Source organism: Ceratotherium simum, chromosome 3 (assembly GCF_057802395.1).
Source record: "Ceratotherium simum simum isolate JZ-2026a chromosome 3, ASM5780239v1, whole genome shotgun sequence".
Taxonomy (NCBI): Eukaryota; Metazoa; Chordata; class Mammalia; order Perissodactyla; family Rhinocerotidae; genus Ceratotherium; species Ceratotherium simum.
This window is the reverse complement of record NC_141902.1, coordinates 80,375,926-80,399,081: the sequence shown is the minus strand read 5'-3', so window position 1 is coordinate 80,399,081 and position 23,156 is coordinate 80,375,926.

The following is a 23,156-nucleotide window of genomic DNA, read 5'->3' as shown; positions in this document are numbered from 1 at the left end:
TCTAAGTAGTTTATTTTTAAATACTAGTTAGTCGTCCCACCTTCGTTTATTGAACATTCTAGTCTGCCTCTGCTGGTTTGAAATGACACCTCTATCATGTACTAAATTCCCAAATAATCATGAGTCTGTTCCAAGACTTGCTGATCTTCCCATCCATCTAGTTGTCTATTCTGGTACCAATAACACAATGTTTTAATTACTATAACTTTGTAGACTATTTTGATATCTATTATGTCAAGAACCTTCCATTTTTCTTATTTTTCAAACACTTCTGGCTGTTCTATCAGATATATTTTAAATAGAATTGTTTTGCAAATTCCATAGGAATCCTTTAGGATTTTGGTGTGGATTTTATTCCATTTGTGTATCATTTTGGGGAGACTCTATCCCTTTATAAAATTGAGCATTTCCAATGAAGATCATGGAATTATTCAGGCTTTTTAAAATGTTCTTCAATGAGTTTTTATATATTTTTTCCTATAGAATTTATAATTTTTTTCCTATGAAGTTTTAAAAAATGTTTGGTGTTCTTTTGAACGGTACTTTTTCCCCATCACAGTCATGAGTGGTGGTTGCTGATGTATAGGAAGTCTATGCCTTTTTGTGTGGTGGAGGGGGAGGGAGAGGTGCTGGGGGAGGAAGGGATGGCACTAACATTTATTTCCTCATTTGTTTTCATGGAAACGCGTAGACCTCATCTTTGTCACTATTCCTTTGCAAAATATGGTGAGTCATGGATACTACTTATACTTCTTTAAGTTCTTTTATTGTTTTATTATTCATGTATTAATTCAATGATTCATAACTGGAGATGGGGTGGATACACCTTTCTGGGAGGGATATCAATGTACCTTAGGGTACACTTTAAAATGTATTAGGAATTTTTTCATACATATAAAGAATATGTATAATGTCTATATAAAAAATAAAGGATAATATAATAAACCCTAATCTACCCACCACTCAGCTTAATGTCTGAACATCACCAAATCTTTGGAGGTCCTTTGAAGGTCTTTCTGATCTTATTCTCTTCCTTCTGAAGAAGTAAGGAATATCTTGAACTGTTTATCATTCTCTTGCATTTTATCATCACTTTCCTACATATGTACGTATGGGGGCAATTTTTCAAAGTCACAAATGCACACACATACAGACATTCTAAATGCTTCCCCTTCCATGTCAGGCCCTTCCAGTAAGAATTTGCCATAATGAGCCACTGTTACTTACCCTGAGAATGTGTGGAGTACTCCAGAGTTTGGGGGTTTGAAAATCATTAAATTCTTGTCATTGTCCCTTTGGAGTTTATCGTATATTACTGAAGTATTTGGGTTACTTTGTAGGCTTTTTATTCTATTTCATTGATTTATTTATTTCTCCACCAGTACCAAGCTTTCTTGATGATTGTGGCTTTACGATGTGCTTTGTTTTAATATCTGGTAGTGCATTATACTTGTTTTTTTGAAATTTTCTCTACTACTATTACCTTTTTTTTTTTTGGTGAGGAAAATTAGCCCTGAGCTAACATCTGTTGCCAATTCTTCTCCGTTTGCTGAGGAAGATTGGTCCTGGGCTAACATCCGTGCCCTTCTTTGTCTACTTTATATGTGGGATGCCGCCACAGCATGGCCTGACAAGCAGTGTGTAGGTCTGTGTCTGGGATCCGAACCTGTTAATCCTGGGCCACTTAAGTGGAGCATATGAACTTAAGCACTACACCACCAGGCCAGTCCCTTACCTTTTCATTCTTCAGGAAGAACTTTATATTAATGCTGTAACGTCTCTCAAAAAGTCATCTTGGGATTGTAATTGGAAGTTACATGTATTACATGTATAAGCTAATTTGGGAAGAGTTTTCATCTTTACAATATTGATCTTCCTAATCAAAAACTCAGTATCTTTCTCCATTTTTTAAAATTTTTATCTCATTTCCCTCAGTAGAGTGCATAGCTTTCTCAACACATCCTGCTTTTTTCCTGGTAAGTTTTTTCCTATGTGTATGTTAATTTTTGATAGTGTGGTAAAAAAGTCTTTTCCATTTCTCTGATTGTTTTTTCAGCTGGTCAGAAGGTGTCTATTTGAAAATGTTCAAACAGAACTACCTAGTTCATGGAATAAGTGAGTATCAAATGAGAGTAAACAGCTCTTTTAAACTGTAAATTAGTATGTGACTATTACTTATTCTTGTTATTGTTTAAATTGGTTCTAAAGTCCTTGGCCAGTTGTATTCATCAGAGAAGCCTATGCCATGCTGTGGCAATGAATTAACCATGTAAGAAACAAAAGTTTATTTCTTGCTCACATAAGGTCCAAGGAGGGTTGGCAGTAGTTCTTTCCACCTATTGACTCAGGGATCCAGGCTCTCTGCATTTTGTCGCAGGTCACTGTAGCAGGAGAAGAGAGGGCCGGAGGATACACACTACTTCTTATTGCTTGTCCTGCAAGGAAAGCACATCACTAGTGCTCACAGTCCATTGGCCAGAGTTAGTCATGTGACCTGAGCTAATAAAGGGAGGCTGGGAAATGTAGGGGAGCTCATGGACCATTGAGAGGTGAGTATCAACTGTTTCCACGACACCAGCACAGTTATGGTAAACAGACTGATGTGTGTGGTCTGGAGCCTTCACTGAGAAGTTTCAGCTGCAGAGTTGAGGACTGGCCTTGCAGCTGCTCACAGTGTGTGGGAAAGTATGCTGAACCCAAAGAAGCTCCTGGTCCACAATCTGTTTCCTGGATTTCTCATTCACATCCTTTGTTCTTTCTGATTCTAGGCTTCTGTGTGTAAACACAGCCTAGCTCACTTGATCCCTTGGCTTAGTCATCTTAGTCATCTCTAATTCCTCACGGGGCAGTGGGTGGTTTCTGAGGACGTGTCTTGCCAGGCCTTGAGCCCAGTGGAGAGTAAGGCTCCGGGAGGCCCACCTCATAGTTCTGATGAGAACAAAGGAAACTAGTTTTAGGACTCAGCTCTTTCAGCTGCAAGCAACAGAAACCCACTCGAACTCAGCTTTTCTCTTCTCTCACATCCCACATCCAATCTGTCAGGAAACTCTGTTGGTCTTCCTGCAGGATAGATCCAGAACTGCCCACTGCTCACCAGGCTTACTGCTCCCACCTTTGTCGAAGCATCATCAATTCACATCTGAATTATACAGTAGCATCCAACTAGCCTCCCTATTTGTACTCCCCCATCCAGTCTCAACCAAACAGCTAGAGCAGTTGCTTTAGAGCCTAGGTCAGATGGGGAACTTCTTCTACTCATGCCCTCCAGTGGCTGCCCCTGGCCTCAGGCCCCTACCTCTCCTACCTCCTTTCCCACAGCTCTGCCCTTCATTCATTCTGCTCCAGCTCCCGTCACTTTGCTGTTCCTCAAACATTTTCCTCAAACATTGCAGGAGTGCTCCCATGTGAGGGTTTTACATTTTCTGTGCCATCTGCTGGAAGCACCCTTCCCTCCCTCCAATACCTGTACAGAGGCTCCTTCGTTTCCTTGAATTCTTCCTTCCCATTTCACCTGCGCGACAAGGCCTCACCTGACCTCCCTACTGAATATGGCAACCTGCTCCCCCACTGTCCAGGCCCCCAGTCCCTCACTCTAGGCTACTCTCTTCCTCCTAGCACCCGTAACTTTCTACATACAATATAATTGACCTATTTATTATGCTTATTGTTTATTGTCTATTTGCCACTGCTAGAATGCATGCTCCGTGAAAACAAGGTCTTCGTTAGTGTTGTTCCCAAGCACCTAGAATTATGCCAGGCACCCAGTCGATGTTCGATAAATACTTCGTCGAATAAGTAAATGAACAAAACCAGCTCAAGTAAAATGTTTTCTTAAAATAAGATTGCAAAGTGCTCACGGGAATCCAAGAAGAGCCCCACCCCCGTCCCCCCACCCCGACAAAATAGTGGGTGCTGCAAGAACTAGTCCAGGAAATTGGTTAGTAACCAGGGTAGCTGCCTCTGAATCTGTGTCAGGGGTGGCAGGGTCCCCATCTCCAATTCTTGGCACATCTGCTCCTCTGTGCTTTTTCTGCCCTCGCTGTTCAGTCCTTCTGGCCAGCACCCCCACCGCCCACACCCCCGCAGGTCCGCGGACTCAGGGGCTGGTGGATAAGGTTGCAGAGAACTTGGGCTGCTCTGGGAGAGGTAGAGCAGCATGTGGTGCCCACATAAGCTTTGATTCTGAAATGAGGGCTTCTGCGGCATTGGCCTCCTCTAGCCCAATCCACAGGCAAAGGCAAGACTCCGTCTTGCTGGCCTTCTCTCAAGTCCTGTCAGAACTTTCTATTTACTTTCATCCCAGCAATTACCATCTTGCCTTCTCCTGCTTGCTTATCTGTACCTCCAAATATTGTAAATCCTCTTGTGTAGAGGCTTGTCTTGTTTCCTCTGTATCCCCAGGCCTAGCACAGTAACAGCATGTAGTGGGCACAAAATATTTGCTGTGTCAATGAACGAATGAATGACCTAGTGTATGAATGAGACAGAGCCCACAGATGAGTGCAGGGCCAAATCTTTCTGGAGCTGAGTTAAACAGGGACAAGGGTGCCGAATTCTGGGCAGGCCCTGGCCCTTGGCCACCTGCACTTCCACTGGCCATTGAGCCAGTGTCAGGCCCAGAGCCATTGCTGCTCCCTATGGTCCTCACCCCACAGCCTGTCCCCATCACAGAAACACTCAGTGTGCTGGAATGGCTTCCTACCTTTTGTCTTCTTGGGAAATGTTGCTGCCTTCATCTCTATGCTTTAACACCCACTCTCCTAAAACTTGGCAAGAGACCTAGGGGAACTCGGGACAGGTTTTAAACTCCATCGGCTCCAAAGAGGGAGGGGGTTTTCCTCCCAGGGCTGGTTGCAAGTAGGTATCCCATGACAGGACTGGAGTGAGGCCTCAGCATTTCTGGAAAATAATAAGAAGCACTGGTTGCTATAGGTTCAGCTGTGTTCACTGATGGTATATGGGGTCCAAAAGCTGTGTCCAAGGTTTTTATGTTCTTCAGTTCTCCTCACAACTCTGTGAGCCAGGCCCAGTGGTCTCCTTTTCCCAGATGGAGCCTGGAGCCAGCCTCAGGGGGTCCTGAGGGGCTTCTCATGGTCCCTGGGCTGGTGGAAAGGGGCAGCCACGATGTGAGCCGAGGCCCCCCACTAGGTTCTTCTATCATTCCACGCAATGGGTGCTGAGCTGGAGCTGGGGACACCCACCCCTGAATAAGATAAGATCCCCCAGCCTGGAACCCACAGGAGCAGCGAGTCTCAATGCAGGGCCCAAGGACCACCTGCAATGAGACCACCTGGTGTGTTTGTTAAAATGCACATTCCTGGGCCTCCATATCAGAATCTTGGGCATGGAGCCAGGTAATCTGCCTTTTTTTGATGCTGCCATATGATTTTTTGCACATTGGAGTTTGAGAATCTTTGGGACTCTTATGGGAGGGAGTGGCTAACTGACAAAGAAGCACAATATGGAGTCACAAATGCAACAGTGGACATGTGTCCAACCCATTCTGAGAGGAGAGATGAAGGAGGGGGGTGATCAGGGCCAATGAACAGGGAGCGATGTTGGAGTTGGGTCTCGCAGTATGAATAGGAGTTTCGCCATCTAGAGAACTGGGGAAAGGGGGTTCCACAGAGAGGGAAGAGCATGGGGACAGGCACAATGGTGGAAACTGCACAGCATGGTCCAGGACTAGGAGGTGGACTGGTGTGGCTGAGGCAGAGGGTGAAGGGCATGAGGAAAGCTGCAGGGGAAGATGACGAGACAGGCGGAGGCCAGACTGAGTACATCCAAACGGTGCATCAGATGCGAGGTCCCAAGCTGTCCTGGGGCTCTGGAGGCGGAGGGTAGGGTGGCTAGGATGGAGAGAGACCTCTGGAATGGAGACAAGAATGAAGACGGTCATTGAGTTGAAGGCAAGACAAGGAGGGGAAAGATTGGAGGTTGTGTGGATGGAGCGATGAGGTGGATCTTGAGGGAAACTGGGATTCACACACTAGAGGCCTTTAGTGGATGGGCTGTGAGAGGGCTCAGGGATTCCAGCTGAGGCCACTGGATAGCTGTGCTGCTGGTGCCCTGGCAGGCGACACTGAGGGGGAGTTGGGGAGAGAGGCCAACTAAGGACAATTCCACCCAGAAGCTGGAAATGCCAGTCGGGAGCATGGGAAGCATGCGGGAAACATTTGTGGAGCACCTACTGTGTGCCTGGGATGTTGCTCACCAGCCGTAGGTGCCAGTTTAAATCTGAGGAGCCTGGATGTGTGTGTGGGAGGGAAAGGGGAAATCATGCTGTGACAAGCTAACCCCAAGGGATGGCCTCAGCGGAATCCCTGTGCCACCTTCAATGTAGACAAAATGCCATATGTGAAGGGCCCACCTTGCCTTCCAGCTGCTGAAGGTCACACAGACTGTGGGGTCTTGACAACCCAGTGTGGTTGTCGCAGGTGCACCCTCAGGCACCCCTGCAAGTCAGGAGGAGCCCTTCCTGAGTGGAGACTGTGGACCCTGAAGCAGGCCGCACAGCCATAGGAACTGAGCTGAGCCACAGAAATGTTTGCTCACTCCCATTTGTCTTGCAAGTTCTGGGAAGGCTCTGGCTTGGCTCAGTTCTTGGTAACAGGGTGAAAGGGGAGGGGAGGGCAGGCGCCTTCCTCTATCAGCAGATAAGGCGAGCTGTGGGAGCCCTGGCCTCCCTCGGGTGACTGACCACCCGGGCCAGCAGGGAGCCCGCTGGGGAGTGGAGTGCCTGGGGCTGAGCCAGCTTGTAGAGCAGTGGGCAAGGGGTCTCAGGAGAGCCCTGGAGAGGCCCCTTCTCACCCCCTCACCAGAGATGCAGTGGGGCTCCCTGCCTGCTCTGGAGGTGAGTGAAATTCCCTTCATTCAAAAGTGACTTTCCTAGGCCTGGTGGGGTCTGAGGGCTTCATCACGCTGGCCACTCAGCCTCGTGCCTGCTGCACTGGGCAGTCACCCTGCCTGTGTGCCCCCAAACACAGAGGGACCCCCACCCATACCCAATCAGCCTAGACAGGGTATCTGGGGCTCCTCTTCAGAGCCCATGGACAGGCTCTATTGTGGGTTGAATTGTATCCTTCCAAAACTGAAGTTGATGTCCTAACCCCGAGTACCTTAGAATGTGACTTTATTTGGAAATAGGGTTGTTGCAGATGTAATTAGTTAAGATGAGATTATACTGGAGTAGGGTGGGCCCCTAATCCTATATGACTGGTATCTTTATAACAAGGAGAAATCTGGACACATATGCACAGAGAAGATGCCATGTGAAGTTGGAGACAGAGATGGGAGTGATGCTTCTACAAACCAAGGAATGCCAAAGATTGCCAGGAAACCACCAGAAGCTAGAGGAGGGGCCTGGAACAGATTCTCCCTCACAGCCCTCAGAGGGAACCAACCCTGCTGACACCTTGATGTCGGACTTCCAGCCTCCAGAACCATGAGACAATACATTTTTGTTGTTTAAGACCCCCAGTGTGTAGTACTTTGTTATGGCAGCCCTAGGAAACTACTTAATGCAGGCTCCATTCTGTGTGACATGAGTGAAATGTCTAAAAGCGCTGAACCTTCAGGAGGCAAGAACAGAAATTTTTGTTGCTCTGCCAAGAGGAGTGAGGCTGCTGCCTTGCCTGATAGGAAAAGCTGCTGACGTTTATGAGCTCATACTCCATGCCAGGCCCCATGCACAGTTATCCCTCTTTTGCTAATGAGGAAACTGAGTCACAAGGTCCCGAAGCTAGTGAGAGGTGGAGCCATGTTTATCTGACTCCAAAACCTTTGCTTTTAACACAGTTAGAGAAGCTGCCTCTGAATGAGCAAAGCTCATCATGCGTTAATTCAAGAAGTGTCGGCTGAGTCCACCCACGTGCCAGGCTCTTTCTGGGCCCTGGGGGCACAGCGAGAACAAGATGCACGTGCTCCCTGCCCTTTTGCAGTTTGCATTCTGGCAGCAGAAACAGACTCTAAATACAGTTATGAATTTAATCACAACTGCGGTGAGTTTAGGAAGGAGAAGCATGTGGTGTCACAAGAATGTGTATACGGAAGGGTCAGAGGAAGGTGTCTGGTGTGAAGTGATATTTGAACTGAGCTCCGAAGGAGTGAAGGAGTTAGATATAGGAGTTTGAGTAAGCGATGCAAGAAGGGGGAAGGGGTCTGGAGAAGGTTCCACAAAAGCTGGTGTGGCTGACCTGAGGAAGCCAGAGATGCAGCTGGAAAGACCGCTGATGAGGTTGGGGATGTTCAGTTTTATCCTGAGACTAATGGGGGAAATGGAGGGTTTCAGCAAGGGGATGGTTTGTGTCTGGAAAGATTTTTCTGCTTGTGTAGAGAGTGGGCAGAGGCACGAGTGGGTAAGGGGAGACCTGTTCAAAGAATCTGAGCAAGAGAGGATGGCATCTGGATTGGGTGGAAGCAGTGGGGACCAAGAGAAATGGGTAGACTAAAAAAGATGCTCAGTGTCACTAGTCATCAGAGAAATGCAAATCTAAACCACGATGAGATATCACCCCACACCCATCAGGATTCTATTATCAAAAAAACAAAAGAAAACAAGTGTTGGTGATGATGTGGAGAAATTGGAACCATTGTGCACTGTTGGTGGGAAAGTAAAATGATGCAGCTGCTGTGGAAGACAGTATGGTAGTTCCTCAAAAAATTAAACGTAGAATTACCATGTGATCCAGTGATCCCACTTCTGGGTATATACACGAAAGAATTGAAATCAGGATCTTGAAGAGATAGTAGCTCTCCGACGTTCATTGCACACTATTCACAACAGCCAAAATATGGAAACAACCTCAAGGTCCAACGATGGATAGAATGGATAAAGAAAATGTGATATACATGGATATATGGAATATTATTCAGCTTTAAAAAAGAAGGAAATCCTGCAATATGTGACAACATGGATGAACCTTGAGAACATTATGCTAAGTAAAATAATCCATTCACAGAAGGACAAATACTGTATGATTCCACTTACATGAAGGATCTAAAACAAATTCATAGAAGCAGAGAGTAGAATGGTGGTTTTCAGGGGCTGAAGGGAGAGGGAAATGGGGAATGTGAATGGAATCAATGGGTATAAAGTCTCAATTATGCAAGATGAAGAACTTCTGGAGATCTGTTATACAACATTGTGCCTTTAGTTAACAATACTATATTGAGCACTTAAAAATTTGTTAAGAGGGTAGATCTCATGTTAAATGTTCTTATTACAATAAAACAAAATTTAAAAAAAAATTAAAAAAAGAAAGACGTATTTAGGGCGAATAACTGTGGGCAAAGCTGTGGAGGTGAGGGAGCCAGGTGGATGGCAATGGATGGTGGTGCCATCTGTGGAGGTGGGAAAATACTGGAGGCAGATTAGGTTTGAGTGGGAAGATCAAGAATTAATATTTTGGCTATACAGAGTCTGAGGCACCAGTGAGATATTGCAGTGTATTTGTTAAGTGGGCAGTTGGGGAAATCAGACTGGAAGCTCAGGAGAGGACTGGGGTTGGCGCATCATGAGGGAATTATTAAAGGGTACAGAGTGACCCAAGCCATGAGAGCAGCTGTAAAGGGAAACTGCTGAGGGAGAGAGCCCAGAGCAGGAGAGGAGAATCAGGCCAAGCCTGAAGGAATGCCAGCACTTCCTGGAAGGGTGGAGAAGGCTGGGCCACTAAAGGAGACCAGGGCAGAGTAACCACTGGGAGGAAAACCAGATGGGGCTGTGCGTGAGAGCGTTTCAGAAAGACAGAAGGGCAGCTGTCTAGAATTCTGCCCAGAGGTTGAGTCAGTTGAAAACTGAAATACACCAGGGTGAGTGTAGTGATTTGGGTCTTTGGTGACGTGAGTAAGAGCTCTGTTGATGGAGAGGCAGGGGCAGATTCCAGGGGCAGTGGGTTGAGGAGTGGGAGAGAAGAGAGAGAATGAGATACACAGCATAGGCAAGTTACACAAAGACTCTACTCAGTTTGCTTCAGCTTTTCATGCCCAGATCAGTAAGCATCCAACAGTTATTCCACAAACACTGGTCAGGCACCACCATTTCTCAGGCACTGTGTTGGTTCAGGGGATCCCCACTGTTTCCTGCCCTTAGGAAGCTCCTAGACCAGTGGGGGAAACAGAAATGTAGACCATTATAATAATATTAGAAAGGGAGTAAGGAAGGAGTGGAGATGGGGCAGTGATTCTGGAAGGTGTGTAAGGGAAGGGGGGACCTTTGTGCCGAGACATAATTGGGAGGGGTTTGTGATTAAAGAAATTCAGGAAACTCTACATATTATATCTGCTTTCTTCCCCTTGAAATGTCTCGATGCTCATTCATATTAAAGGCTCTGATAAACCTTGCAGTAAGGAAAACTGATTGAAATATTCACTGAAACTTAAATTTTTAGCCCAGCATTTCCCAAATTTGATCAAGACTCTTTTTTTAGGACACATTTGGGGAAGTCAGGAAGCAGGTGGTAGGGAGCCATCACAGGGCTTTGAGCACTCTAGAAAGATTCTCTAGTAGCTATGTGTGGGCAAATGGGACGAGGAGGAGAAGAACAGAGAGCTGGTTATGGCAAGATTGACATGGACTAGTCCTAAGCTCAGGCAGTGTTTGGGTGGGAGGCGGAGGTGGTGGTGGAGGTGGTGGTTGGGGTGGAGGTGGTGATGGTGGAGGAGGTGGAGGTTGAGGTGGTGGAGATGGTGGTAGGGTTGTATGTGGAGGTGGTGGTGACGATGGTGATGAAGGTGGTAGTGGTGGCTGTGGTGGAGGTGGAAGTGGCAATGGTGGGGAGTAGTAGAAATTTCTGACCTTGTGTGTGGATGGATTTATCAAGATAGAGAATGTAGAGGAGGGTAGGTTTGGGGCCAGGATGGAACGTGGGAAAATAAAGTCAGCTCATTTTGGACATAGTGAGTTTGAGGCATCTGCAGAGCCAACACAGGGTGTCCTGAAGAACGGCTGCTGTATGCCTTGGGTCTCAGGAGAGGGCTCTGAGCTGCAGGTAAAGATTTGGGTCAACAGTCACAGGAGTGGATGGAACCTCAGGAAAAGCAAGCAGAAGGAAAAACAAGGGCGCTGGTTGATGTGTGGCTCAGGTTCTGGTCTCTTAGATAAGCTCAGGGGGAAGGGGCAGCTATGTCTCTTGAGTGCTACATCTCCCAGAAAATTCCTGAGCATAAGATCCAGTGGTCCAGGTAGGTCCTGCTCTTACAGGAAGGAGTGCCAACCCAGTTCCATCTGAACTAGGATGGGCTTGCTGTGCCCTGCCCTGTAAGGATTAGGTTCATGCTTTTGGCCCAGTTACTCATAAGTAGCCAGTTGGCAAGGAAGAATGTGTGTGCCATTTGGAAGCAACAGGCCCTACATCTCGGTTCCCTTGGCTGGACTCAGGTTGGCAGGTTAAGGGAGCTGGGCTTGGCACAGGAGCAAACAGTGGCTCTGCAGATGGGTGTCTTGCATGCCAGCTGGGCATGTGTTCGGATCAGACTGATCCCTTTCCTCCAAGTCCTTCAGGCTGCACTGACCTCAGCATGCTGTCAGTGGCCTCTGCCATCTTGGGTTGTTGGACAAATGTCTTGGCAACTGTAGTGAAGCCAAAGGCCAGAGGACCCAGCAGGGTGCTTGGCACCTATTTGGCCTCTTTAAACTTTGATGAAGTGCCCGCATCTCACCATAGCCCTAGGTGCCAATGTCAGGAAGGAAGGCTGGAGTGGTAAGGGGATCCTTGCCCTGGGCTGACATTTGACTTGTGAGTCTGGGTTCCTGTACTTGGAGGCATCATAGGAAGGAAGCCCTCGGGTACACAGACATTACAGATATTTCATTGAAATATTCACTGAAATAGAGCCATTTCATTGAAGTTTACTTGTTGAGATCAAAATTCATTTTAACCTAACACAGTTGTACTTGGTTCTAACTTGTGTGTAAGATGTCCAGGGTTCAAAGAAGCCACAGGTCTTGAAAATCCCTGGTAGGAAGCAGCCCTAAGGCCTGCCTTAGGGATCATGTCATCCTTTGGTATTGGGGAACAGGTGAGGGCTTCCAGTCGTGTCTATGGAAGAAGCCCATGGGTCCAGGCTGCTGCCAGCTCCATCTGGGATCTCCACTACAGGAAGGACCTTCCCAGACATTCTGTTTAGAAAGCCCTTTTCCAGACCTACAGACACCCAGGCAGATTTGGTTCCCTTTCCTTCCTCCCTGAAATGCATCCCCCACTGAGAGCTTTCACAATATAGCTGCTGCTTTGGGGAAGGGAAGGAGAGATGGCTGCTTGGTGTTTATGCAAAAAACAAAAACAAGCAAACTTCCTGCTAGGTTGCATTAGCAGTGCCATCACGTGCCCTTCTGACCTTGCCGGTGTAGTCGGGGTTTGGCCTGCTCCAGCTCTGTGCCTGCATGTGCCTGCAGGCAAAATTTTCCCAGACTCTGTCCCCAGCAGACCCAGGAGTCCACAACCAGCAGGGAGGAGGCTTTCCTCAGGCTCTGACGACGCTCACCCCCGATGTCCAGGTCTAAGGCAGCTCGGGAATGTGCACAGTCCTGCATGTTGGGCCTGAGGCCCAAGGAACTGGCTGGGGTCCCAATCAAACCACGTCCTGGTCTCCTGAGGCCTCTGATGCCCACCTAGCCAGGCCCAGCCTTGCTCTATCCCAGGGGTGTGTGGGATGAGCAGGCGTGGGTGTGGCTATGTGGGTTGGGGAATTGCTGGAATGGTCTCCAGAACTCTTGTGGGGACAGAGACTGACCCTCATTGGCAAATGGAAGCAGGATGACCTTGTAACTGAGAACAGCCTTTTGCTTAGTTCCTGTTGGAAGCTTTTCCTGGCTCTGGCCTTTATTTAGTGTTTTTAAGGGAAATAAAGATGAAAAAAGTTTAGTAGAGGGCCGGCCCCATGGCTTAGCAGTTAAGTGCGCGCGCTCAGCTACTGGCGGCCGGGGTTCGGATCCCGGGCGCACACCGATGCACTGCTTCTCCGGCCATGCTGAGGCCGTGTCTCACATACAGCAACTAGAAGGACGTGCAACTATGACATACAACTATCTACTGGGGCTTTGGGGGAAAAAAGGAGGAGAATTGGCAATAGATGTTAGCTCAGAGCTGGTCTTCCTCAGCAAAAAAAAGAGGAGGATTAGCATGGATGTTAGCTCAGGGCTGATCTTCCTCACAAAAAAAAAAAAAATGTTTAGTAGATCCATTCCTGCTTAAATGGATTTCCAATCACTTCTCTCCATGGGTAGCATTTCCTGCAGCCAGCCTTGTACTTGAGTCTCAGTGTATTCTTTGGTTGGCGGGACTACGGTAGTTAGCCCTGGATGTCGGAGTCGATGGTTTGGTCATTTTGGGGTTCCCAGACCCCTCCTGCCCCATGGCCTGCCTGAAGGAGTAGAGGCCTCACTGCACACAGAGCTGGATTCCAACACTGAGTCAGCTGAGAGCCTGGGCAGGGAACCCCTCTGGCCTGTTGACCCATCTTTAAATCAAGGATAAGCATACTTATCTCACAGGTTGGTGTGCTGATTCATTAAATGCCATCCTATAGGTACAGCCATGGCATGCTCCCAGGGAGCCTAGTGTCCTCACAATGCTGGTGCCTGGCCTGGAAGGGGCTCTAGAGCTGTCCGTAGACTGGAATTCCTTCAAAGGGGTTATTGATGGTTTAGTAGCAGCCTATCAGGAAGGACAGTGGTCCTTTATTGTTCTCCCTCTCATCTGCCAGCCAGGCCTATTTATAACTCAGAAGATTCCTCAGGAGTAACTCACCTACCTCGCAGCTCTCCCAAGGAGACCTCTTCACACGCTACCTGCCTCACCTGCGGGCATCTGGCCTGAGCTCCCCAGGTCTCACCTCAGCTGGCCCAGCTCAGGAGTGCCTGTTGGTGTCCTCAGCCAAGGCGTGATAGGATCCTGCCAGCTAGACAGGCAGACAGAGGCCAAGGGTCAGAGACAGAAGGTGAGGGGAAAGCGAGTCCCAATGTGAGGCCCAGGTCAGGGGCTGTGTCACCATTTAAATAGACACATCAGCCCAAGTTATAGCAGGGCAGCTCAGGGGAGGGCTGGCATGAACAAATGACTTCTGAGGAGCTTTTCTAGCTTACCAACCCAGTCCAGTTAGCACAATGGGGTGCCCATCTGGGTTCATGAAGAGGGGTTTAAGGCTAGGTCTATCTCAGCCCTTCTGGGAGCCCATGTGGGGGTGACTCCAGGGTCTCAGGCGGCTGTGCGGAGAATGGCCCTCACTGGGGCCTGTCCTCCCCACTAGCGCCATGATGGCTGCAGAGAGGGGGGCTCTGGGGACTCCTCACACCGGGCAGACCCCTCCTAGAGCCCCTCGGTCAGATGGCGGGGCAGCAATTGCCGGTGAGAGAGTGTGTCTGGGGGTCCTTGCTCTTCACTTCTCACCTTCTCACAGTAACATCCGGCCTTGAGGCTTCAGCTCAGGGGCCCTTGATGGTTTTCCTCCTTCCTTCACAAAAGTCGCTGGGAAAAGGCAGCAAGAAAACCTCACATTCTAGGAGGAATAAACGTTTTTAAGCCTCGTCTTTTCTGGGCAGCACTCAGCTTTCCTCCCTGCAAATGCTGGAGGTTCTGTTCCAGGGAGAGGGTCCTCTGGCATCTGCCCCCAGGGTCAAGAGCAGGGGTGTCCTGGGGCTCCACCTTGGCGCTCCACTGGGCCCACAGCTTGCTGGCCACTGCGTCAACTTCTCTGCCTTCCTGCTGCTTTTTTAAAAAGCTACCTTTTAAAAATCATGTGTAAACATTAAGATGAAATTAAACGGATATTTTCTCAAGAATTTCACAACCTCTTTAGAAGACTTGGAGGTGTCCACCCAAGGGGCAGCAGGAGCAGCCCCTGGACAGTCTTCTCTACTGCAAGCCTGTGCCCATTGGGATGGTGGGGACAGCAGATTCTGCCTTCCACATGTTCTTTATCTTATCAGAAAAATGTGGAAGAAAGGACACTAATATTTGTCAGGCACCTACTCAACATTTTTCAGTGATTAGCCCATTTAATTCTTTCAGTATCCCTGTGAGTCAGGATAATAGCTGTAGCTAACAATAACTAACATGCTGTAACTAACAGAGCTAACAATACTGAGTGGTTACTATTGGCTTAGCTCTGTTTTAAGCCTTTTTTGTGAATTCACTCCCTCAGTCCTCCTGACAACCCCCTGGCAGGTACTTAGGTGATTCCTCCCTTTATGGGGGAGGAAACTGAGGCACAGAAATGTTAAGTGACATAATGTGACACAGCTGGTGTGCAGCAGCACTGGAATTTGGCCTTAGGCAGTCTGGCTCAAAGTCTAAGCTCTCAGCCACTTCACATCATCCTCATCAAGTGGCCAGGCTGGGATTTGAACCCAGACCTTTAGATCTTTTCTATTATGCCATGCTGCTCTCAGGATGGAGAAGGAACATTGTCCTCCTAATGGCCTCCCAACATTTGCTGGGGAAGTGACAGATCCCAGCTCAGAGTGTCAGGTTCCTGCTACAGGACAGAATGGCAGGTGGAAAGGGGGCAGGAGGAGGATTTAGTGGGGAGAGGGCTCTTGTGCCTGTGCTGCCCCTTGGCCCAGTTCCAGTTCCTTAGGTGCAGGACGCTGTGCTGACCCGCAGGTTTTCCTTTGCTTGTTAACCCAGGGGCACCTGGAAGGATCTGCTGCTCTGATGCCAAGAAATGAGCCAGGCCAGGTGGGGGCAAAGGCAGCTCCTTCTCAGCTTCCCATGGCACAGTATGGGAGGCAGCCCACCGGGCTCTCTGTCTCCCCTCTTCTTCCCTGTCCACCCACCCTCTACTGTCCGCTCTTGTTTAGGCGTTTGTCTCCCAGCCAGCAGGAGACATGGCCTGGTTCTATCTTGCATACTGGCGCAGGGCCTGGCAATCAATAAACATTTGTTGAAAGAATTAATGAAACTTGGAGTGTTTACTGGACAGAGGCTATTAACCCCTGGTTCGAGGTCCATCGGTCTGACCTCTGTCTTCAAGTGGTCTGATCAGTCCTTCTGAGGAGATTCAATGGCCTTTGGTGCTGAACTGGCAGCTTCTCACTGGTCAGTGACAGAGCTGACCTGGCCAGTGGCCACTGGCTCTGGGAGCAGGAGGCTGAGCAGCAGGGTGTTGCTTTCCCATCCATTGTTTCAGCAGTGCCCCTGCCAGGCTTCTGGTCAGTCTGGCGTCTCCTCTGGGCTGGCTCCCTGCTTCCCAGCTCATTTCTCCAGTCACGTGGACTCCAATCAGATGCGGCCGATCAGATGCGGCTACCCACATAGGACAGGGTTGAGAAAGACAGGTTGGAGAGAAAGGCACCATGCTCCCCAGGAAAGCAGTTGGCTAGATTTGCTACTCAAAGTGTGGTCCAGTGTTTGTTACTGGTCTGTGAGCCTACAAGTAGAGATGTTGAGAGTAAGAGTTTAGAAATGTTTAGAGCAGTTTGACATTGCTGCATGGTCCAAACAAGCGATCCGTAGACTTGTCTTCTTGAACCATAGGGCATAGATTGGTTCAACCTGGTCCTTCATCACAGATGGTGGGAGGCGCTGGGTGGGTAGAGGTGGGCTCAGAAATGCATACTCCTTGGAAGTCTCTGCTGCTCCTTCCTCACTAAAGAGATGTCAATCTCCTGCACATGAGATCTGAGTGTGTGCTAAGGTAGTTCTACGTTCCTATTCCAGCCCCATCACCTACCAGCTGTGTGACACCGGGTGAGTTCCTGAGTGCCTCAGTTTCTCAATCTTTGGTTATTGTGAGAGTTAACAGAATTAACACAGAACTGGGCCTGGCAAATACTAAACACTGTACAAGTGTCAGTTCTTATCATTAATAAGCATGTCCAGTTCCGTCCCAGGCATTCAAGGGCCTGAAAGGAGCATGAGACCCAGGCCCTGCCTTCATGGTGCCTTGTGGGAAACAAGACACATATGCACTGAGACCAGGGAGGCTGGGCTCCAGCAGGGGGATGTGGCCCTGGAGCTGCTGCAGAAAGATCCATGATGCGAGAGCCAGAGTCATATGGGCGACTCCTCAGAGGGGCCATGACTGGGAGAGGGGTCTTGAAGATGGATCAAATGGGGAGCGTGCAAAGAAAGGGTTGAAAGTGGAATAACTATGGCTTTTGAAGGGGGCTATAATTGGCCTTCTTGGTGTAGTGGGCTCATTTAAGGAGAGTCTTGAGAAATGAGATCAGATGGGGCCCATTATGGACTTACAAATGCCGGAGCTTGCTCCCATAGGCAACGGGGCAGGGAGAGGGGAGCATTTGTGGTTTCAGTGACATGATTTAGGCAAGTCACTAGTGGGTGGATTGCTGCCTAGTACCTAGTAGGTGGGTGGGTGAGTGAATAAATGAATGAATTGATTCCTTAATTGGAGCTCTTTGGACTATAAGCAAAATCATCCCAACTCAAACTGATTTAAGTAAAAATAAAGGTGGCACATTTATTGCCTCCCATAACACACAGGTGCAGAAGTAGCTTGGGGCCTAGCTGGATCCAGGGGCTCAAATCGTGTCATCAGGACTCTCAGCTGGAGAACTTTCCTTTTCCTGTAACTCCAAAGTCCTGGAATTTTGTCTTTTTATTCTGGCTTGGGTCATGTTCCCAAGGAAATGGAATAGATTGGTTGGCCATACTTGGGTCTCCTGCCCGTTATTATGTAGCTGGGGAGTAGAGTCACCCTGAGATGAGACAAGCAGACTAAGCTTGGAGGAGAGGAGAGTTCCCCATAGGGAAACGGGGGTGCTGCTGACAGAGAAGGATGGAGGGTTGCAGGGCAGGTGAGGTTATCAGATCTGCATGGCAGTGGATGCGTAACTGGAGGCCAGGAGACCAGAGACATGCTGAAGGCTGCGATGAGAGTAAAGCTGAGCATGGCACCTTAATGGACCACAAGTGCTTTTCTTCTCAACTTCTCCCGTCAAAAGCCATAACCGCTTGAGATCAGTCTGACTCAGGCTGCTGGAGCCAAGCATCTGGGGGTGTCCTCTTGGCAGCAGGCACCGGTAGACACTCAGGCCTGAGAGTGGGATTGTAGAAGGCCAGAGAATAAATGTGTTTGTTTGTTTTGCTCTGTTCTCCCGGAGGGAAGAGGGGATTAACAGCTCCATTTTGGTCATATTCCATTTCAGATGCCTCCTAGACACCCAAGTCGGAATTCCAAGGAGGCAGCTGGATATAAGAACATGGGGAGAGGCAAGGGCTGGAGACGTCTTCTTGGAGTCCTCAATGTATAGAATGTATTGAAAACCAAGAGACCAGATGTGATCACTTAGGAAGAGAGTGTAGATGGAGAAGAGGCGAGGGCCCAGGCCAAGCCTGCGTGTGCTGCAATGTTGGGTGTTGCTCAGTAAAGGAGGAACCAGAAAACGGTGTCAAGACATGGGTGAGAAATGCAGTGGGAGGGAACCACGTGGGTGAGAGGCCCAGGAAGTCGAGGAAGGAGCGTGTTTCAATGAGGAGGGAATAGACAAATGTGTGCAACGCTGATGGGGGGAAGGAAGTGTCTATTGAATTTGTTCATAAAGAGATATTGGTGACCCTAAGGGCAGTTTTGGTGAAGCAAGGGGGTAGTAGTCAGGCTGGAGTGAGTGGAAGAGGTGTGGATTGGGGGGGGTGCATAAATGGAGACAGTGAGTAGAGACAGCAATTTGGATACACTCTGCTGTGAAACAGAACAGAGAAATGAGACAGAAGAAAGGAGGCAGAGGGACTTGGTATCCCCGGTGAGGGGTTTTTCAGGTTGGAAGGTGCTAGAGTGTGTTTGTACACTGCAGGGAATGGTCCAGTAGTGAGAGAGAAGGTGAGAGAGGGAGAGGGACTGGTCAGAGGGCAGGGAAGCAGGATGTCATGCGAGGATGAGGAAGGAAGTAAGACACATCACTGTGTCTTTGGGGAGAAGACGGGCAAGATGGGCTGTGCAGGTACACGTTTCCATGGGTGGTGGTAAGTTGAGGGAGGACCCTCTGATGCCTTCAGTTTTTCACATGTGAAATAAGAGGTAAAAGCCTCCCTGACATGGGATGTGGGATGGGAAAGAGCATGCGATTGCTTTGAGAGCACTAAAATCAACCCCAAGAGAACGAGGCCAGGTGCTGAGCAGCACTGAGAGTCCCTGAGGCTTGTCCTAAAGGACTGAGGTGAAACCAGTCGGCTCGGTTGGGAGATTTTCTCTGGCAATGACAAATATGTGGAGCAGGCACACTGCTGGGTCCATGCAAGGTTAGGGTTCAGCCAGATGAGTACAGTACCTACAGTGTGAGGAGTGGGCAAGGAGTTCAGGGTTAGAATGATGAAGGAGGGGCATGAAGAGATGGAGTGAGAAAGTGCTAAGGCTGGTGGAGGGGAGGACTCGAGAGGGGAATGAATTGCATCAGTGGGGATGCTAAGTAAATGAGCTGGGAGGACAGGGTGTGGCGCCCATGGAGAAGATGCGGGAAATGGAGACTTCAGATGTGGGACAGTTATTAGCAATTACAGGGTGGGGCTGTGGGAGTGCTGGGTGAGGTGGAGGGGAGGGAGAAGTCCCTAGTGGAGGGGTGGTCAGGATCTGATTGGCCATTGGGTAGCAGGTCATCCACGTGGGTGACAGGGGACGAAGCCAGTGAGCTGGCTCAGGTCCTCTGTGAATGAGGGTTGGTGGACAACAGCAGCAAGGAGAGGGAGATGGCAGTGCAGGGTGAAGAAAGAGACTGATGTGGAGGCAGCAGTGGGGAGATCCCCTGCCTTCTGACCCACCCCTAACTTTCTCTTTCACCCACGCCTCTCCCCTCCCCAGAGGCCACAGGGCGAGTAGAGTCCTCTGGGGAGGGGCAGCCAGGTTCCAGTTAAGGGAAGATTTAGAGAAGACGTTGAGGAGATGGGGAATTCCAGAGAGCCTGGCGAGGGGTTTGGGTTGGGAAGGAATGGGGAGTTGTGTTATATTAAGGAAGGAATGAATGACTCTCAAATGAAAGAATCCGTGAGCGATGCCATGCTGGTTAGCTGGAAAGAGGATATGTTGATGATACCACGCCGTGTGCATTCTTCCCCATTGTTCATTGTTGACATTGCTGGTGGGGAGGTGGGCGGATGGAATGACACTGAGGTTGTGTGTGTGAGTGGTGTGATGTGCTTCACTGGTGTATGTTTCAGTTCTCAGTGATCTTGTTTTGAATCTCATAGAATCTATTTCCTCGAGCTGTTTGTATCCTTATTTCTATAAGTGACTAATCCTTTCATGAGTAAAGCCAAGCCTTCCGTCTCAGTTACATAGATACTGAGACAAATTAGTCATGAACGTTCCAGAAGAGATGAGTATCGGCAAATTATTGAGACAGTTTCAATATGTAAATAGTATTGTGGAAAGCCTAACAACTATCTAGATTAGATTAGACCCAAGAAGTGGGTAATTCCAGGCCAGTTATCCCCTTTCTGTATGGCATGGTGCCCCACTGCTTTCCAGTCCATCTGCCTGTCTGTCCCATATCCACATGGCGGGGATGCTTCCAGAGGCATCTGGGGAAAAGGAGGGCTGCAGGCTGTGTCCTGAAGACTGAGAATTTCATGTCATTGCTCTGGGATGTGTTACAGTGTGTTGGTAGAACATTGTCCATTTGAAGGGAGGTGTCTCCTGAATTTATACTGTGGGTATTTTTGCAATACCCCTCTGAGGAGCTAATTGGCCCCAATAAACCTTGCAGAGGAAAGGCCCTGCCCAGATGGGGAGAAGCATTTGCAGTCAAGAGTCAAGCCAGCTGGAGCATCCGCCCGCGAAGAGAATGAGCTAGCAGTGGTAACAGCAAGGGACGCCCCACTCCTCACATCGACACAAACAAAACCGTGAGCATGGACCAGAACGAGCTGACATTCAAGCCTCAGTTATCTGATGATTCTGAATTCTGAAAGGGAAGTAAAACGAGTTTTACGTGGGCAGAGAGGTCCGTGCTCTATTTCACAATTAGTGAATGTGCTGTTTGAATGAATCATCACTTCCAACTACGGGGTTTTGGTGTTTGAATCTCAATTGCAGATAAAGCAGAGTCTTTACTATAAAATTCAAAAGTACTTATGAAAGCCAAGAAGATTTTTTATTTATCCTGACTAGCTAAATCCAGGTAGGTCATCCTAATAAGACTTGTCCCCATAAGTGCCTATCCCTAGTAAAAGAAATGCAAACAGAAGCCTAGTAGTTTCCAACCTCCAGCCTCCCTGCCCCCACTGGAGACACCTGCCAACCGTTCCAAAGGAAATGACAAGATAGCCAGCAGGACTTAGACGCCCAATGGCAGGCATCCCCATCAGAGTCACCACCCTGTCCCTGGTGGTACTGACCGTACCAGGATTTTTTCCCCTAAATGAGGGTTGCTTTTGAAAGTTGGGCTCCTTGAGAAGTTAGGCAGGACTCCAGGGACACCATCAAAGCATCCTCAAAGCCCATCATTGGAGTCGGCTTCCAGGATTATACATGCAGAATTAGTCCTACAGAAAACCCTTAACGATAACAAATTTGGGTCCATTGAGAGTGTATTTGGTTTGTGAAAACAAAGCCATTGGAAATCAAGCCAAAAGTAAGGTGTGATTTTAACTCATGGATTCTGAACTTTTAGGTGGCCAATAGAACTGACCCTATAAAGATACTTTCAAACAGGTAATTCCATTTTGATTATTCATTCATCTGTTATTGGCAGAGTGGAAAAAACCAAAACCAAAAACAAAACAACTATCACAACCAGAAACACTTGATTTCAAATTCTAACTCTGGTACTTATTAGCTATGTGACTTTGGGCAAGTTACTTAACCTGTCTGAGCCATAGCTGAAAAATTTCCCTAAGGGAAAAATATCTACCTCATAAGGTTGTTTTTGTACTTCCTTTTTGCTACTTCTCCTCCTCTGAGTTGAGGCTCTTACCCTGCTGGAACATTGCCTTCATTCTAAACAGACTCTCTTCCATTCTTCTACTCTCTATACCTGGTGGTGTGTTGATAAATTAGATCTCTGGGAAAAAAAAAAAATCGCAAAGCCTTGATCTGTGGCTTCTGCCTATTTCTGTGGTGTAAATACTTCTACCATGGCAGAGTTTAAGTTACCATTAGGCTCACAAAATCTCCTAGATATTTAACAGTTGGCTATCGTGGACAGTGGGAGCTGGCTGCAGCACATCTCTGCCCCTTTCCTCTCCTCTGACTCCTTTGTACTTTCCTGAGAGCACTGTGGATGCTGTCAGACAGAGTTTCCATCTGTGCCTCTGACTTTTACATTCAACCAGCTTCCAAAAATAGTTTCCTTCCCTCCTTCAGTTCCTGACCAGCTCGTGTGCTGGAGTTCAGGGGGTCTAGCCGCTGCCTCCCGTCTTCTTGACTCCTCCTTGGCCGTCTCACCAGCAGGCATTTTCAAAGCAGACAGAGGGCTCTTGGTTTTTTTGGCAGGGATATGCCAATTTGCAGTTGGGTTTCTTCATTCTACAGTGTTGAAGGCTGAGCTGTTACCTGTATAATTCTCCATTGGAGAAGTGCTCAGCCTTTTTTATTTTCCCCATCTGATTCCAACGTGTTTGTGTGTGTGTCAGGGGAGGGGTGTTCCCACATCACCAAGCAATTCTCAGACACCAGCTGGGCGTCCTACAATTCAACTCAATTCTGACACTATCTAGCCTGAGATAGCATCAGATCCCACAGGTGAAGGGTTCAGTCCTACAAGACTGACTCCAACCCCCAAAACTTCAGATACTGGTTCCAAACCCAGCGTATCACTTGTGCTTCTGACTGACTGGCTGGGCTAATACAAAAGAGGTTTCCATGATCCTCTCCTTGGGTCCGATTAATTTGCAGCTCACAGAACTCAGGAAACCCATTTACTCACTAGATTACTGGTTTATTATAATCAGGTACAGCCAGATGGAAGGGATGCATGGGGCAAGGTATGGGGAAAGGGCATGGAGCTTCCATGCTCTCTCTGAGCGTGCCAGTATCCCCAAATCTCCACGTGTTCACCAACCTGGAAGCTCTCTGAGCCCTGTCCTGTTGGGTTTTTAAGGAGGCTTCATTACACAGGCATGGTTGATTAAATCATTGGCCATTGGCGATTGATTCGACCTCCAGCCCCTTTTCCCCTCCCAGAGGATGGGGGGTGAGACTGAAAGTTCCTGCCCTCTAATCACCTGGTTGGTTCTCCTGGCAATCAGTCCCCATCCTTAGGT